Raw genomic sequence first — 13,148 nt, forward strand, 5'->3', positions numbered from 1 at the left:
TGCTTCAGACAGGTCATCAGTTCACATGGTGGTAATATGATGGCGTTGAGGGAGGACAGCAACTGCCATTGACGTTGGGAACTTCTTGGGCCCACGAAAACAATGTGGGCAGACACGCATCATGAAAGATGTTTCATTTGTCCAAAGACTCCATCCTGTAGACTGTGAATTCCTTGGGTGCGTGGGCACATCTGTGACAGATGGGACAGGCATACTAAGAACCTTATAGCAGTAATATTAAATAGATCAAGTGAAAGTCAGGCAGAAGAGAAGGCAGGCCTTAAAAGTAAGCCAAAGGGAAAACAATTTAATAAAAGTGGAAAAGAAGTTGATGAGACTGTGTACATTAGTCAGTGTGCTGTTGTGTAATTGAAGTCCAAATGCATCAGAGAAGGACCTTGGCAGAGGAGGGGGCTTGTTGACAAAGCCCTCAGGGAGGAGGGGATTCCCCAGAAAACCACTCTAGCTTGGGCAGTGGATTTACAGCAAGCAGGACAAGGAGTCTAGGGTGGCATCTAATGGGGGTGAGTCTGTGTGGCTGACAAGGAGGGTGAAGAATGACGCTGGTCTAGCTTTCTGGAGCTTCCTGGGTGGGTCAACCCCAGGATGGATGAGGATGTAGGAATCTTCTGAATCAAGAGAGTAAGAAGAGGGTCAAGAGCTACTTCTTTTTTTTTTTTTTATTGGTGTTCAATTTACTAACATACAGAATAACACCCAGTGCCCGTCACCCATTCACCCCCACCCCCCGCCCTCCTCCCCTTCTACCACCCCTAGTTCGTTTCCCAGAGTTAGCAGTCTTTACGTTCTGTCTCCCTTTCTGATATTTCCCACACAATTCTTCTCCCTTCCCTTATTTTCCCTTTCACTATTATTTATATTCCCCAAATGAATGAGAACATATGATGTTTGTCCTTCTCCAACTGACTTACTTCACTCAGCATAATACCCTCCAGTTCCATCCACGTTGAAGCAAATGGTGGGTATTTGTCATTTCTAATAGCTGAGTAATATTCCATTGTATACATAAACCACATCTTCTTTATCCATTCATCTTTCGTTGGACACCGAGGCTCCTTCCACAGTTTGGCTATAGTGGCCATTGCTGCTAGAAACATCGGGGTGCAGGTGTCCTGGCGTTTCATTGCATTTGTATCTTTGGGGTAAATCCCCAACAGTGCAATTGCTGGGTCGTAGGGCAGGTATATTTTTAACTGTTTGAGGAACCTCCACACAGTTTTCCAGAGTGGCTGCACCAGTTCACATGCCCACCAACAGTGTAAGAGGGTTCCCTTTTCTCCGCATCCTCTCCAACATTTGTTGTTTCCTGCCTTGTTAATTTTCCCCATTCTCACTGGTGTGAGGTGGTATCTCATTGTAGTTTTGATTTGTATTTCCCTGATGGCAAGTGATGCAGAGCATTTTCTCATATGCATGTTGGCCATGTCTATGTCTTCCTCTGTGAGATTTCTGTTCATGTCTTTTGCCCATTTCATGATTGGATTGTTTGTTTCTTTGGTGTTGAGTTTAATAAGTTCTTTATAGATCTTGGAAACTAGCCCTTTATCTGATATGTCATTTGCAAATATCTTCTCCCATTCTGTAGGTTGTCTTTGAGTTTTGTTGACTGTATCCTTTGCTGTGCAAAAGCTTCTTATCTTGATGAAGTCCCAATAGTTCATTTTTGCTTTTGTTTCTTTTGCCTTCGTGGATGTATCTTGCAAGAAGTTACTATGGCCGAGTTCAAAAAGGGTGTTGCCTGTGTTCTTCTCTAGGATTTTGATGGAATCTTGTCTCACATTTAGATCTTTCATCCATTTTGAGTTTATCTTTGTGTATGGTGAAAGAGAGTGGTCTAGTTTCATTCTTCTGCATGTGGATGTCCAATTTTCCCAGCACCATTTATTGAAGAGACTGTCTTTCTTCCAATGGATAGTCTTTCCTCCTTTATCGAATATTAGTTGCCCATAAAGTTCAGGGTCCACTTCTGGATTCTCTATTCTGTTCCACTGATCTATGTGTCTGTTTTTGTGCCAGTACCACACTGTCTTGATGACCACAGCTTTGTAGTACAACCTGAAATCTGGCATTGTGATGCCCCCAGATATGGTTTTCTTTTTTAAAATTCCCCTGGCTATTCGGGGTCTTTTCTGATTCCACACAAATCTTAAAATAATTTGTTCTATCTCTCTGAAGAAAGTCCATGGTATTTTGATAGGGATTGCATTAAACGTGTAAATTGCCCTGGGTAACATTGACATTTTCACAATATTAATTCTGCCAATCCATGAGCATGGAATATTTTTCCATCTCTTTGTGTCTTCCTCAATTTCTTTCAGAAGTGTTCTATAGTTTTGAGGGTATAGATCCTTTACATCTTTGGTGAGGTTTATTCCTAGGTATCTTATGCTTTTGGGTGCAATTGTAAATGGGATTGACTCCTTAATTTCTCTTTCTTCAGTCTCATTGTTAGTGTATAGAAATGCCACTGACTTCTGGGCATTGATTTTGTATCCTGCCACGCTACCGAATTGCTGTATGAGTTCTAGCAATCTTGGGGTGGAGTCTTTTGGGTTTTCTATGTAGAGTATCATGTCATCGGCGAAGAGAGAGAGTTTGACTTCTTCTTTGCCAATTTGAATGCCTTTAATGTCTTTTTGTTGTCTGATTGCTGAGGCTAGGACTTCCAGTACTATGTTGAATAGCAGTGGGGAGAGTGGACATCCCTGTCTTGTTCCTGATCTTAGGGGAAAGGCTCCCAGTGCTTCCCCATTGAGAATGATATTTGCTGTGGGCTTTTCATAGATGGCTTTTAAGATGCCGAGGAATGTTCCCTCTATCCCTACACTCTGAAGAGTTTTAATCAGGAATGGATGCTGTATTTTGTCAAATGCTTTCTCTGCATCCAATGAGAGGATCATATGGTTCTTGGTTTTTCTCTTGCTGATATGATGAATCACATTGATTGTTTTACGGGTGTTGAACCAGCCTTGTGTCCCAGGGATAAATCCTACTTGGTCATGGTGGATAATTTTCTTAATGTACTGTTGGATCCTATTGGCCAGTATCTTGTTGAGAATTTTTGCATCCATGTTCATCAGGGATATTGGTCTGTAATTCTCCTTTTTGGCGGGGTCTTTGTCTGGCTTTGGAATTAAGGTGATGCTGGCTTCATAGAACGAATTTGGAAGTACTCCATCTCTTTCTATCTTTCCAAACAGCTTTAGGAGAATAGGTATGATTTCTTCTTTAAACGTTTGATAAAATTCTCCTGGGAAGCCATCTGGCCCTGGACTCTTGTGTCTTGGGAGGTTTTTGATGACTGCTTCAATTTCCTCCCTGGTTATTGGCCTGTTCAGGTTTTCTATTTCTTCCTGTTCCAGTTTTGGTAGTTTGTGGCTTTCCAGGAATGCGTCCATTTCTTCTAGATTGCCTAATTTATTGGCGTATAGCTGTTCATAATATGTTTTTAAAATCGTTTGTATTTCCTTGGTGTTGGTAGTGATCTCTCCTTTCTCATTCATGATTTTATTAATTTGAGTCTTCTCTCTCTTCTTTTTAATAAGGCTGGCTAATGGTTTATCTATCTTATTAATTCTTTCAAAGAACCAACTCCTGGTTCTGTTGATCTGTTCCACAGTTCTTCTGGTCTCGATTTCGTTGAGTTCTGCTCGAATCTTTATTAACTCCCTTCTTCTCTTGGGTGTAGGATCTATTTGCTGTTTTTTCTCTAGCTCCTTTATGTGTAAGGTTAGCTTTTGTATTTGAGTTCTTTCCAGTTTTTGAATGGATGCTTGTATTGCGATGTATTTCCCCCTTAGGACTGCTTTTGCTGCATCCCAAAGATTTTGAACGGTTGTATCTTCATTCTCATTAGTTTCCATGAATCTTTTTAATTCTTCCTTAATTTCCTGGTTGACCCTTTTATCTTTTAGCAGGATGGTCCTTAACCTCCATGTGTTTGAGGTCCTTCCAAACTTCTTGTTGTGATTTAGTTCTAATTTCAAGGCATTATGGTCCGAGAATATGCAGGGGACAATCCCAATCTTTTGGTATCGGTTCAGACCCGATTTGTGACCCAATATGTGGTCTATTCTGGAGAAAGTTCCATGTGCGCTTGAGAAGAATGTGTATTCAGTTGAGTTTGGATGTAAAGTTCTGTAGATATCTGTGAAATCCATCTGGTCCAGTGTATCATTTAAAGCTCTCGTTTCTTTGGAGATGTTTTGCTGAGAAGACCTATCGAGTATAGAAAGAGCTAGATTGAAGTCACCAAGTATAAGTGTATTATTATCTAAGTATTTCTTCACTTTGGTTAATAATTGATTTATATATTTGGCAGCTCCCACATTCGGAGCATATATATTGAGGATTGTTAAGTCCTCTTGTTGAATAGATCCTTTAAGTATGATATAGTGTCCCTCTTCATCTCTCACTACAGTCTTTGGGGTAAATTTTAGTTTATCTGATATAAGGATGGCTACCCCTGCTTTCTTTTGAGGACCATTCGAATGGTAAATGGTTCTCCAACCTTTTATTTTCAGGCTGTAGGTGTCCTTCTGTCTAAAATGAGTCTCTTGTAGACAGCAAATAGATGGGTCCTGCTTTTTTATCCAGTCTGAAACCCTGCGCCTTTTGATGGGGTCATTAAGCCCGTTCACATTCAGAGTTACTATTGAGAGATATGAGTTTAGTGTCATCATGATATCTATTCAGTCTTTGTTTTTGTGGACTGTTCCACTGAACTTCTTCTTAAAGGGGAATTTTAAGAGGCCCCCTTAAAATTTCTTGCAGAGCTGGTTTGGAGGTCACATATTCTTTTAGTTGCTGCCTGTCTTGGAAGCTCTTTATCTCTCCTTCCATTTTGAATGAGAGCCTTGCTGGATAAAGTATTCTTGGTTGCATGTTCTTCTCATTTAGGACCCTGAATATATCCTGCCAGCCCTTTCTGGCCTGCCAGGTCTCTGTGGAGAGGTCTGCTGTTACCCTAATACTCCTCCCCATAAAAGTCAGGGATTTCTTGTCTCTTGCTGCTTTAAGGATCTTCTCCTTATCTTTGGAATTTGCAAGCTTCACAATTAAATGTCGAGGTGTTGAACGGTTTTTATTGATTTTAGGGGGGGATCTCTCTATTTCCTGGATCTGAATGCCTGTTTCCCTTCCCAGATTAGGAAAGTTTTCAGCTAGAATTTGTTCAAATACATATTCTGGCCCTCTGTCCCTTTCGGCGCCCTCGGGAACCCCAATTAAACGTAGGTTTTTCTTCCTCAGGCTGTCGTTTATTTCCCTTAATCTATCTTCATGGTCTTTTAATTGTTTGTCTCTTTTTTCCTCAGTTTCCCTCTTTGCTATCAACTTGTCTTCTATGTCACTCACTCGTTCTTCCACCTCGTTAACCCTCATCGTTAGGACTTCTAGTTTGGATTGCATCTCATTCAATTGATTTTTAATTTCTGCCTGATTAGCTCTAAATTCTGCAGTCATGAAGTCTCTTGAGTCCTTTATACTTTTTTCTAGAGCCACCAGTAGCTGTATAATAGTGCTTCTGAATTGGCTTTCTGACATTGAATTGTAATCCAGATTTTGTAACTCTGTGGGAGAGAGGACTGTTTCTGATTCTTTCTTTTGAGGTGATGTTTTCCTTCTAGTCATTTTGCTCAGTGCAGAGTGGCCAAAAGCAAGTTGTATTGGGAAAAAGAGAAAAAGAGAGGAGAGAAAGAAGGAAAGAAAAGAGAAAGAGAAAAAAAAAGGGAAGAAAAAGAAAAAAAAAACGAAAAAAAAAAAAAAAAAAAAAGAAGAAAAAGAGAAAGAAAAAGAAAGGAGAAAAAAAGGGGGTGGGGGAAGGAAACAAATCAAAAAGCAAAACAAAACAAAAACAAAAACAAAAACAAAAACAAACAAACAAAAAAAGAACCACCGGGGAGTATCTTCTGATTCTGTGTACTTTAAGTCCCTTGGCTTCTCCTGGAAGTTGTCCGTCTAGCTGGTGTTCTGGGGGAGGGGCCTGTTGTGCTGATTTTCAGGTGTTAGCAGTTGGGGGAGCTGCTGTGCCCCTGCCTGGTGCAGGGCTCGGTGGGGGTTGTTTACCCCGTGAGGCCGCAGGAGGAACAGCCCCAGTGGCGGGGCAGCTCTGGAAACCTGGATTCAGCTCCGGCAGGAACTCCGTCTGCAGGGCCTGGAGGCTCCGGGGCGGGGCCGCTGATGTGCTCAGCTGGGGCAGGAGCGTCCTTGCTGTCCTGGGCCCTCCCGGCCTCTGCCTGTCCCGGGGGAGGCGGGATCCTGGGCTGTGTCCCGGCGCCCTGTGCTCCGGAGCCTGCGCTGGTGTATTCGCGCTCCCGGGCCGCGCAGCCCCCTCCGCGGAGCCGCCGCCCGAGCCCCTCCGAGCTGCTCCTGGAACCGCGCAGGCCCCTCCGCACGGAGCCTCTTCCTCTGCCCGAGCCCCTCCGAGCTGCTCCCGGGGCCGCGCAGCCCCCTCCGCGGAGCCGCCGCCCGAGCCCCTCCAGCTGCTCCGGGTCCTGCCGGGTCCCGCCGCGCGCTGCAGCCCTTAGGGAGCTCGGCGCACTCTCCTGGGCGTGCAGTTGCTCTGTTACTGTCCCGGGGAGCCCGAGGGCATCCCCGCCCTCCTGGGTCCTGCTCCACCTCCCCGCGAGCCCCTTTCCCCCGGGAAGGTCGGTGCAGCTCCTGCTCCTCCGGGACGGGGCTCTCCTGCCCTGGGGACACTCGCCCCGGCCTCAGCCCGGCTCCTCGCGGGGCCCCTCCCCCTTGGAGGCCTTTGTTCCTTTATTTCTTTTTCCCCGTCTTCCTACCTTGATAGAAGCGCGAACTCTTCTCACTGTTGCATTCCAGCTGGTCTCTCTTTAAATCTCAGGCCGAATTCATAGATTTTCAGGATAATTTGAAGGTTTTCTAGGTAGTTTGGTGGAGACAGGTGATTTGGAGACCCTACTCTTCCGTCATCTTGCTCCTCCCCCCAAGAGCTACTTCTTTAATCTCCTGCGTTAACAGGCTCTGACCTGCTTCAGGTTGTGGATAATTCTGGGTATGAATGAGTGACAAGGAAGCCACAGAGGATGGAAACAAGAGCAGGTCATCATCAAGAGTTTCCAGGACAGACTGCTAATCACCAATGCTAATTTCTGAGGCCATTCCGACAGCCAGGAACAATGGAGGACATATGTCATTGTGAATGGAATGGACTTCTGAGCCCCTGTTCCTCTCTCTCCCATCATGACCCTGCCTTGCCGTCCTTCAGTGCCACATGGGGACTCCAAGAATGATCTTAGCCCTTTGTCATAGTTGATTAATCCAAGAGTGGGTGCCCAATCCACACTAGGCCATTAGCTCTGGAGCTCTGGATTTGGGAGCTCTGGATTTGGGGAAGGTAGAAATTGAGACAGTCTCCCTTTGGGTGGCTGAAGCAGTAACATGCCAAACCCCAGAGCTGTTGGAGTCCAGTTTTTTCTGTAAGGGCTGGGAAGAAAAAAAAAAGGCAATCTTCAGGAGGCAAGGAGAGCAAAACAAATGTGCACAGAGAAGCATGTTTTATTTTAAGGGATGAACTGAAGCACTCTGGTCTTTGGATCAAGCAATTCCTGGAGCCCATCTCTAATTCTGTTCTTCCCATCAACTCTTTCTTGAGTTCTGTGGTGTTCCCCTAGATCCTTTCAGCAAACAAAGCTTCGGTGGGTTGGAGTTGTGTTTCTTCCACTGACCAATTCAGATGGAAGGAAAGGTGGGGAGATGGAAATCTTTGTGGCACACAGCTGCCCAGCTGACTCACAATCTTGTGATCTCCAGCCTGAGGTGATGCTTTCTTGTATCCATGCCCAATTCCTCTTTCACTTCAAATGTGGTCCAGTTATCAGGCTTAGGAATCTCAGAAATCTTGAGGTGAGGGAAACTAGATGCTGCACCCTTGAATTTAGAGCGGGATCTACAGAATCCCTCTGTGTGTGTGTGTGTGTGTGTGTGTGTGTGTGTGTGTGAGTGTGTGTGTGACTCTGGATAGGTTCTTTCTGTCTCAGACAAATCCAGGGACCCCTCAGACTGGCAGGCTGGGGCCTGTTATAGCCCACAGGTAAGTCTTCAGAGGACAGATGAACTGGGAGGAAAAGAACTGTGAGATTTGCAACTGAATAGAGGCAGGAAGGCGATGGTTGCAAACACAAACTGCTTGGGAGGGAATATTTTCAAGGCTGGGCTGAGAAGTCTTAAACACATTTGCAAGAGTCAAGAGCCTGGGAGAGAAAATGGATTAATCTAAATGGCTCCCTCCAGCATGAAATACACTCATAAACAGAGTCAGAATTCTGTGGAATTCATGCAGAAAGGTTGGAGGAAGCCCCAGGGAAAGAAAGACAATGCTCAGAAAAACCGCCAGTTCCCACGGCCTGCAAGTCTGCCTTTCAGCACCCAGGACAGCGTTATCCCCTTTGGCGGATGGTGTGGGAAACTAAGATGTATTCAGGCATAGTTGGATATCACTGGAGGAAGATGATTGAAATCCTTAACCGTTAGAATTGACAATGCCCCTAAAGATAATATAATCTAATTTTTAATTTTATAGATGAGGGAGCTTGGCTGAGATGAGGGATGTAACTTGCTCTGGGTCATGCTATTAGTGTATGGTGAGATGAACCAAATTCAGGCTTCTAAATTTTTCATTTAGTCCTTGTCTCATTTTGCCAAACCACATGTTTCTGTCCATCCACCCACTCACCCATCCATCCATGCATCCATCCATGCATCACCCCACAATCACAAGCACAGTTGTTCATTGAAGGAAACAGGATAATCAAGAGTAGGAATGGGGGCTCTGGTGCTTGTCTGTGAGGTTTATTCACTAGGTTGAATAAAGTTTCTAGACTGCCCATCCTTGGTTTTCTTATATGTAAAATGAAGCTGTTGTTCCCTATACTTGTGCTAGATGGTTGTCCTGAGGGTTCACTGAGATGACGTATGTTGACACCTAGTGGGAAGACAAAGGTCATCTTTACTTAGGGGTGAGGAAACTGAAGTTCAGAACCTTTCCAAAGACACTCAGCTTGTAAAGGGTCAGAACTTGGTTTGGGAATGCTCCACAGATCCCAAGTTCTTGTTCACTTCTTCCAATTTTTTTTTTTTCCATTTCTGTTCCTTTCAGATTGGATTGTTTCTTTTTTTTTTTTTTTTTTGATTGGATTGTTTCTACTGAGGTATCTTCATGTTCATTGATTCTTTCCTCTGCCATCATCATTCTGATATTAAGCCCATTCAATGGCTTTTAAAGAATTACAGTGATTGTATTTTTCAGTTTGTATCTTCCATTTCTTTGCTGAAACAACTTATCTTTACATCAGTTTTAAGAGTGTCCCCTTGCTTGTTGGAGACTTTTTATAGTAGATGCTTTACAGCCTGTCAGGTAATTCCAACATCTGTGTCATCTTGACAGTAGTGTCTACTTTGTCTTTTTCCATCAGTGTTGAGATTTTCTTGCTTCTTTGTATGCAGAATACTTTTGGATTAAATTCTGAACATTTTGAATATTATGCTATGGGATTGGTCTTGTGTCTTAATTAAATCTCTAGAATGCTGATATTTTTGTTGATTTGGCAGGCCATTAACTTAGTTATATTTAGGCCACAAGTTGTGACCAACCCACTAGAGATTTTGGGGGTTGAAAAGAAGTTTCATTTTTAAAGTCCTTGCATTGATGTTCAGATCTGTCCTGCCTTTCTGCCACTCCGTGGCCAGCCTGGGATCTAGGGAGGTAGTCAATCTCTTAGCTCAGTTCTCAGAGTCTTTTTTTTCACATGGATCAGGATTGGATCCACATAGGAACAACTTAGGAAAAAAATCCAAGAAATTTCCCAAGCTTCTCCCTTCCTTCAATATCCGTGATTCTTTATGATTCTCTGGGGGCTCCCCTTTACAGTTCTGTGGCCATAAATTTAAGGCTTTATTTATTCTTCCCAGGCATGGACTTCCTACAACAAATTTTGGGCTAAATTGTGAGAAGACAAAGAAATAAAAAAAAAACAAAACAGTGGGATCTATTCCACTCTTTTAAGACCACAGCTTCCCTAATTGGAGAAGATTATCCTGCAGGATTTTAGGCTCCTTTGGGTTCTCACTGAGGCTGCTATTGCTGTTGCCGCAGTGGGAATACTTGGAATTTGGGGTATGAGACTGGAAGAAAGAAAAAATGGTACATTTCCTCTATTCTCTTGAGTGTTAGAGACCCACTCCTCAAAACAGCTAGAGAACTTCTGGAGCTTCTGTCCTTGTCAATGCTCACTTCTAGGCTGGAATGGGTCTAGACTAGAAGATACCAGAGGAATACAAAATGGTAAACTCATCACAAGTTCTCTGATACTTTGACTTCTGATCTTCTTCCATCTTCCTGATGTTTGTGCTACAGAGCCTTCACAGAGCTGCTCCACATATTCCGTGCAAGGTTTATAGCTACATGCAGTGAGAGAGGCAAGGAAGAGTGTACTTATTCCACTTTACACTCAGAGTTTGGCTTGGATGTAGATTTGTGTGACTTCAAAGTCCATTTGTTCCTCTGGGACCTTTGCCTCTTGGATATTTCCAGTACATTCTTGGGATATAGCATTTTCATAGCAGAGGTCCAGAAACATCCACAGTGGAATTGTCTTGGACTGCCAAGGACAACCATCAAGACGTCTACAATATCAAAAAGCAGGAGTCACTACCTGCCAGTAATAACACTAGATTGGAAATATACCTCTTGCCCCCAAAACTCACTGATAGAAGATCACAACCAGGTAGAGCCACACAGACTTAAGCTCTTAGAAGAAAAGAGTGTGGGAAAAGTCAACTCCTCTGGGCTCATGTGGCATTTCAGCAGGCCTAGCACCAATGACATAGAAGGCAGATCTTCTGTCATCTCAAGCTTTCTCCTGGCTACCCAACTGTGGTCCATTGGATTATTTTCTCATCACTACTTGGTCCTTCTTGGGAATGAGTTAGTGTCCTTGGGCAGCCATAACAAAGCACCACAGACTGAGTGGCATGGACAACAGAAATTCATTCTCTCATGGTTCTAGTGGCCAGAAGCCCAAGATCGAAGTTTCAGCAATGTTGGTTCCTTCTGAGGACTCTGGAGGAGACTGTTCTAGGCCTTTTTGTTAGGTTCTGTGATTCGTTGGTAATCTTTGGCATTCCTTGGCTTATACATGCATCATACCATCTCTGCCTTCATCTTTATATAGTGTTCTCTCTGTACATGTATGTCTATGTCCAAATTCCCTGTTTTCATTAGGACACCAGTCACATTGGAGTCCATCTCCAGTATGACCTCATCTTGACCAGCTAATTACATCTGCAATGACCCTATTTCCAAATCAGGTGACATTTTGAGGTTCTTAGGGTTAGCACTTAAATGTATAAATTTTGTGGCATAATTAAACCTATGATACCTGTTCCTTGCCATGCAGGCAGAGGACTATTTTTTTGCTGCTTCTGACTTTGGGGATGGCCATGAAATTTGCATTGGCCAAAGGAATGTGAATGGGTGTCATATAGCCTTCCCTCACCCAATCTCAGGCAGAAACTTCAAATGTGCACTTGTTTGTTTGGCTCTGCTGGACTTGCCCCTGGCCTTCACCATGAGAACATCAGTTTCCACATTTTGGATACTTCTTGAGCCTGAATTCTAGGAAAGAAACACATGTATCCCAGCAGAGCCCTGCAGACCCTGATAGAATCCAGCAGAACCTAGCAGAGCCCATGAGAGCCCCAACAGAATCCAGCAGAGCCCAGAGCCCAGCAGAACCCAGAAGAGTCCAGCAGACTCCATTGGAATCCAGCATAGTCCAGCAGAATTCAGTGGAATGCAGCAGGGCCCAGCAGAGCCCAGAAGAACCCAGTAGATCCCAGCAGAGCCAGAAGATTCCATTAGAATCCAGCAGAGCCCAGGAGAAATCAGTAGAGCCCAGCAGAACCCAGTAGCATCCAGAAGAATGCAGTAGAACCCAGTAGAGCTCAGTAGAATCCAGACAAACCCAGCAGAGCCCAGCAGAACCCAGAAGAACTCAGCAAAGCCCAGCAGAATCCAGCATAGTCCAGAAGAACCCAGCAGAACACAGAGGAATCCAGCAGAGTCCAAACAAACCCAGCAGAATCCAGCAAAGCTCAGAAGAACTGAGTGGATCCCAGAAGAACCTAACAGAGACCAGTAGAACCTAGCAGAGCTCAGATGAACTCAGCAGAATGCAGCAGAACCCAGCAGAGCTCAGTAGAGCCCAGAAGAGTCCAGCAGAACTCAGAAGAACAAAACAGAACCAAGCAGAATCCAGCAGAACCCAGAGGAACCTAGCAGAGCCCGGCAGAGCCCAGACAGCCATAGTCAGTATATAGAGAGCTTGTGGAAAATGAGGAAGAAAATCACATTTGCTGTAAGCCCTTGAGATATTGGGACTGTTTGTTACTGCTTCAGAAGCTGACTATTGCATTAATTTTCAGCAAAATTAATGGCTGGGGGAACCACAGATGCTAGCTGGAAGCTCATATGACAAAAGTACTTAAAAACTCCATCACATACCATGACAAAATTCTGTTATTTTAAAATACTATTACTGCTAATAAGAGCTTAACAGCATCGACTCACCATAATTTGATTCAAGACCCACATGGATTTAGGCATGTGAGACCTGATTTAACTAATGCCTCTGAATTATTCAGAGAAGTTTCTGCTGCAAGATGCAAGAGGACAGGGACAGAGTATTTTGCAAAGTGCCTGCTACAGGCTGGGCTTGGCTGTGATTCCCAAGGAATTTCCCTCAGGATCTCCATAGGCATTCTGGGTGTGAGGCAGGCCGGCGCCCTTGGTTTGTTCAGGATCCTGAGCTGTGACTCTGTCTACCCGTGTGCTCTCTCCTGACTGTCACCTTTCTGGATCTCTGCTTGCTCTTCCCAACCACCAGGGCAGGTTAGCTCTGGGGTGATTTAAATCCAAAGAGGAAAAAAAAAATCCAAAGAGAGTTCAACTTCCAGCTCTTTGCCTCCAAGATTGTCTTGGGAAGACACACCTTCGACTCCCAGTGGGGAGAACCATGCAGAGGGCCTTTATTTGGACTACGGTAATGGATGGGGTCCAAGTCATGCCTGGCACACCTCATGGACACTCCGTAAAGGTTTGGTAA

This window comes from Canis lupus, chromosome 5 (assembly GCF_011100685.1).
Source record: "Canis lupus familiaris isolate Mischka breed German Shepherd chromosome 5, alternate assembly UU_Cfam_GSD_1.0, whole genome shotgun sequence".
Classification (NCBI taxonomy): domain Eukaryota; kingdom Metazoa; phylum Chordata; class Mammalia; order Carnivora; family Canidae; genus Canis; species Canis lupus.